The sequence below is a fragment of the Palaemon carinicauda genome, chromosome 16, assembly GCF_036898095.1.
Source record: "Palaemon carinicauda isolate YSFRI2023 chromosome 16, ASM3689809v2, whole genome shotgun sequence".
In the NCBI taxonomy this organism is placed as follows: domain Eukaryota; kingdom Metazoa; phylum Arthropoda; class Malacostraca; order Decapoda; family Palaemonidae; genus Palaemon; species Palaemon carinicauda.
The window spans coordinates 119,194,952-119,200,951 of record NC_090740.1 but is presented as its reverse complement, the minus strand read 5'-3'; the positions used below and the strand labels follow the sequence as shown (position 1 = coordinate 119,200,951).

General features: G+C 37.4%; 1 protein-coding gene across 5 annotated transcripts in view; it reads left to right on the top strand.

The window, feature by feature from the left end:
• LOC137655833 (catenin alpha-like) overlaps window positions 1–6,000 on the top strand; it is a 486,208-nt gene that overhangs the window by 405,521 nt on the left and 74,687 nt on the right. Inside the window, exon 1 of one of the 5 annotated variants that reach the window (XM_068390008.1) lies at window positions 3,259–3,373. The exons of 3 other annotated variants lie outside the window; for them this stretch is intronic. The gene's annotated coding sequence lies outside the window, so the exon portion shown is untranslated. Of the gene's footprint in view, window positions 1–3,258; window positions 3,374–6,000 lie in introns of those variants that run through there. One more of the 5 variants, XM_068390009.1, reaches the window with a different exon arrangement.

The window sequence follows — 6,000 nt, the reverse complement described above, 5'->3', positions numbered from 1 at the left end:
ATTACATTATTTCTTTCTCTTAAAGTTATAGGTCTTATAGAGTTACAGCTTTAAAAAAAAAAAAAAGAAAAAAAAAGTAGTTTGTCAAAATTCTTCGTTTTTTGATTCATGAATTATCATTATCATTATTGATTTATCAGCATTAAATAACCGTTATCATTGTGTTGATAATGACGATTTAAAAAAAAAAAGGTCGTTGTATGATAGTTTTTAATTGATGTGTTTCACTATTCATGTAAGGGTTGATTGAACTAACATCAACCTCTCGTACAACTTTCTCATATGATCTTGCAGATACGGGGATGTGCTTAAGATTAATTATTATTATTATTATTTTATTATTATTATTGTTTTTATTATTATTATTTTTATCATCATTATCATCATCATCATCATCATCATCATTTTCATTATTATTATTATTATTATTATTATTATTATTATTATTATTATTATTACTTGCTAAGCTACAACCCTAGACGCAAAAGCAGGATGCTATAAGCCCAAGGGCTCCAACAAGGAAATTAGTCCAGTGAGGAAACTTTGTTTATCCTGTTGGCCGTATTAGTAAAATAATAGTCTTTGCATTTCCACTCTCAATTTTTTCATCGATTTCCTCTATAGGAGAAGGCTTGAGTTCCACCTTTAGGCGCCCTTCGCATATGCCTAAGAGTATCATCATCATCATCATCATCACCACCATCACTGCAGGACGAAAGCCTCAGACTTGGGTACGAGTCCCGCTCAAACTCGTTAGTTCCTTTGGTCGCTGCAACCTCACCATCCTTGTGAACTAAGGGTGGGGGTTTCGGGTGAGCCAATAGGTCTATCAGCTGAGTCATCGGCAGCCATTTTCTGGCCCTCCTTGGTCCTAGCTTGGGTGGAGAGGGGGCTTGGGCGCTGATCATACGTAATATGGTCAGTCTCGAGGGCATTGTCCTGCTTGCTAGGGCAATGTCACTGTCCATTGCTTCTGCCATTCAAGAGCGGCCTTTAAAACCTTTAAAACAATATCTTCCAGTCGCATCTGTTTGTGGTCTTTCTATTCCAGTCTATAACCCGTAAATTGTTTCTTAGCTCGTCAATCCGACGTCTTCTCTTCCTTCTCCCGCTTCTCATTTGCAATCTCTATGGAGCCGTTCTTTTATTCTGAATGTCCATCTATTATCTGCCATTCTCATTATGTCCTGCCCACGTTCATGTCTTTTTCTTACATGTTAGAATATCCTCTATATTGATCTACCAACTGTTGATGTTGTTGGTTGTCAGTTTTTTTGCATTTTTCTTACTTTTTCCAATTTTGAAATGCTGCGGGAGTAATCAGATTTTTTTTCATGAAATGCTGCAGGAATACTCAGATATTTTTTTTTTCATGAAATGTGTGTGGAGTAATCAGATACTTTTCATCTCTCTCTCTCTCTCTCTCTCTCTCTCTCTCTTCTCTCTCTCTCTCTCTCGTGATCTTAATTTCTGGGGGGCTTATTTTTAAAGTTCAAATTGGAACCCCTGGGCTTATAGGATCTTGATTTTCCAACTAGGGCTGTAGTTTAGCTAATAATAATAATAATAATAATAATAATAATAATAATATTCCTCGTGTAATTCTTTTTTTGTAATTCTTTTCCCATTAACACTTTGATAAGAAAATAATTTCTTAATTGCACTTCTCTTATTCGATGTCTGTAGTATTTGTATGTATGAAGAATACAATACTTTTGTCATTTGTCTCAGAGAGAGAGAGAGAGAGAGAGAGAGAGAGAGAGAGAGAGAGAGAGAGAGAGAGAGAGAGAGAGCTTTTTCTTTATGGTACTAATCTAGTTGGCTTTAAACTAGTTGCAAGCTACTTAACCGTATGAGAGAGAGAGAGAGAGAGAGAGAGAGAGAGAGAGAGAGGAGAGAGAGAGAGAGAGAGAGTGTGTCAAGGGAAAGCGGAAGCCCAGAGAAAGTTCCAAAGCTTGGGACGCCAGAGAGAAAGCGAGTCACTGCTACGTGCTCGTCCTTGAAGGGAAGATGAATAACGGGAGGCGTGTCTTCTCTCTCTCTCTCTCTCTCTCTCTCTCTCTCTCTCTCTCTCTCTCTCTCTCTCAACAGTCTTTCTTCTATGATATGACTAGCCCTAAGAATATCCCACCGATTGGAAAATGATCGTTAATATAAAACGAACGTAGATTTGAGTACGAAATTGCACGATGCCAATTCGAGACGTATTGATCGCTTAGAGAGAAAAAGGAAATCTAAAGTTCTCGACTTCGTTTGAAAGAAGGAAACGCATTCAAGGTAAATTTATGAACCAGGATGTGACGTAGAGCATGATGATGATGATGTCATTAATATGGTATTTCTGTGAGTTGCCAAATACTGCTGGAATAGACAGGTACGAACGGCTGACTCTACTCTCTCTCTCTCTCTCTCTCTCTCTCTCTCTCTCTCTCTCTCTCTCTCTCTCTCTCTCTCTCTCTCTCTTTCTCTCTCTCTCTCTCTCTCTCTCTCTCTCTCTCTCTCTGTGCGTGTAGGCGCATCTATCGATTCGTTTATTTATTTACTACTTCATCTGCCATTCATTTTAGACTCGTCCTATCATCAAAACTGTTGCAGCCTTTAGTCTTTTGGTGGCATTGCGAACATTTAATGTCTATAATTACTTCCGCCAACGAATTTGGGATGAGGTTATGTTTTTACCCCTGTTTGTCTGTTTGTGAACAACTTCCTAGTCACAATTTTACTCATATAGTAGTGAAACTTTCAGGGATTAATTATTGTGTTGAGACGTGGAAGTGATTCAATTTTGGAAGTATGTCAAAGTTCAAGGTCAAGGTCGAGTAAAAAGTTGAATAACAAGCTGCCGTGACGGAGGTCTGTTCTCTCAGTGTGTTACGTAATTTACATGTTAATTTCAAGGTCGAGCGAAAGGTTGAAAAAATAAGCTGCCGTGGCGGAGGTCTGTTCTCTCAGAGTGCTTTTCTAGTGTTACTTAATTTACATGTCAATTTCAAGGTCGAGCAAAAGGTTGATAAATAAACTGCCGTGGCGGAGGTCTGCCCTCAGTGCTTTACTAGTGTTACTTAATTTACATAAGAATAATTGCTCTATTTATAAACGTTGTTAAAGAGATCCGGGATATGTATTCTGAACGTTTATATATTATGATGTGCTCTTCGTTACAGATAAAGGCAAAGAAGACGAAGCACAGTATTGCATGATCTAGTAATTGAGAGAGAGAGAGAGAGAGAGAGAGAGAGAGAGAGAGAGAGAGAGAGAGAGAGAGAGAGAGAGAGAGAGAGAGAGAGAGAGAAGCGAGTCCGTCTCAGTAAGCGAATTGCCTTGGTGAGGGGAGCATGTGAAAGTGTTCAGTGTTAGTTTTAGGTTTTATTCAGTAAGTATTGAGCTCTTCAAATACGTGTGTTGTTTTCGTTCTTGACTTCTACCGAGTGCAATTACCTTGAAAATTACATATATGCAAATTTCAAGCATTCGTGACAGTGCCCTAAACCCTCGAGTGTATATATATTCGAGTATGACTTTAAGTGCATGCTGGGTGTTAAGAATCTATAAGGATCTCTTTAAAGAGACGAGGGCTGCAGACGAAACCTTAGGAGACAACACGCTTTGTGGGTCGAAGTTCATTTCCGTTCCGCTCTTCTTGTAACGAGCTCTTGAAAATTCATTGTTTGTGGCGTGAAGTAATGTGGCCCATATTCATCTGTGTCGCGGAGAATGTAAGTGGAAAAGTACGTCCATATCAAGAGGATTTGGGGAAGAGATTGGGTAAGGTCCTGGTCTATCTTGGTGTTGGGTATAACAGTCGGTCTTTGTTTTGAAATTAAAGAGTCTGCTCTCCTTGATATGTAGTGTATTTTTTCTATTGTTTAACGGTATCAGAAGCAGTCTGCAGTCTTAGATAACTTTAGTGAGGTATATGGAATAAAAAAAAAGATTATTATTGACCACTGATGTTACGTCAGTACAAATGACAAGTGAAGCATTAGTCATATACCCTCTGACCTCTCCTCTATACCTCGGTTTCTTCATCTAGATATAGAAAACGGTATTTGGGTGTGTTTTATTGCAGGGTTGCCAGATTTTCTAAATGAGAAAAGGCCAACTTATAATCAACCACAGTTTTGAAAGGCCAACCCATTATTAGAAAAAGGCCAAAAATATTGTATTTAAAGCCCACAATTTTTTTCTTGATATTACTAAAGGCCAAATAATTTTTAAAAAATGACAAATTTGAGATTTTTTTGGTCTGAAAAAAGGCCAAACTAGCAACCCTGTTTTATTGATCCTAACAAAATACGTAAAACTTTTTAAATCCCTCCTATCGATAAATTTAGCCAATATATGTGACCTTGTTGGATTTATTGTCTATATACTTCATTCTCCTGATGTAATTGGTCGTGAAAATCATTTAGATATTGCAATCCAGTCAATGAAGTCTGGTATATACTTCATTCCCCTGATGTAATTAGTCGTGGAAAAGCCTTTAGATATTGCAATCTAGTCAATGAAGTCTTGCATAAACTTCATTCTCTTGATGTAATTGGGCGTGGAAAAGCCTTTAGATATTGCAGTCGAGTCAATGAAGTCTTGTATATACTTCATTCTCTTGATGTAATTAGTGGAAAAGCCTTTAGATATTGCAATCGAGTCAATGAAGTTTTGTATAGACTTCATTCTCTTGATGTAATTAGTGGAAAAGCCTTTAGATATTGCAGTCGAGTCAATGAAGTCTTGTATAAACTTCATTCTCCTGTTGTAATTGGTCATGGAAATGCTTTTAGATGTTGCAATCGAGTAATTAAAGCTTGCATAAACTTCATTCTCTTGATGTAATTGGGCGTGGAAAAGCCTTTAGATATTGCAATCGAGTAATCAGGCTTTGAATGTTACAAAGAATGTTTTGACCTTAGTTTGCCATACAGATGCGCAGACTATAAGAAATTATACATATACTGTACACTCACGTGCTCTCTCCTCATGAGTGGTGCAGTAAAACTTAAGTGTAAGAAAATGTTCTCTTTGTATGTGAAAAAGATTGTTGATGAAATTTAGTGGTTTCTGGAACTTCTTGACAACTGTAAAGATAAAGATCTATCAACTTTATTATTATTATTATTATTATTATTATTATTATTATTATTATTATTATTATTTGCTAAGTGCAGCCCTAGTTGGGAAAGCAGGGTACTATAAGTGCAAGGGGCTCCAATAGGGAAATATAACTCAGTGAGGAATGGAAATAAGGAAAATAATATTTCTTTGGGGAGGAAAAGAAATAAGGAAATACATGAACTAAAAGAGAATTAATGAACAATTAAAATAACATATTTTAAGAACAGTATCAACATTAAAGTAGATCTTGCTTAGATAAACTATATAAAAGAGACTTATGTCAGCCTGTTCAACATAACTTTCGCTGCAAGTTTGAACTTAATGAAGTTCAAATGATTCAACTACCTGATTAGGAAGATCATTCCACAACCCGGTCACACCTGGAATAAAACCTCTGAAGGGATTTTTCCATAGCTGCAAAACGGGGCTGAACATCCCCCAAGTGACAATCGGCTGATGTCAACAAGACCTTTACTGTTATACATATTGAAAGTGGAAGACCTTTAGAGGGATACATGTCCTTATTAGCCCAATCACTGCTTCTGAGTGGATGGAAGGAAGTTATTCAGTATTAGCCTTTAATCACCAACACCGATAGGAGTTTCTCATCCCACAGGTACACAAGGAAATACAGAACTATAGTCAATTCTTTTTAGTGAGGTAGATTTGCATCGACTCGCAGGGGTGCCCTTTAAGCTCATAAAAGTTTCCTGCTCGCTGATTGGTTGGACTAGATAATTCTAACCAATCAGCCATCAGGAAAGTTTTCCGAGCTAAAAGGGCACCCCTGCGAGTCGGTGCAAATCTGCCTCACTAAAAAAAATTGACTACAGTGTAGCAAAGACTTCTTCAGTGGTTCATTGGACTTTGGCTGGTGTACCTTACTTG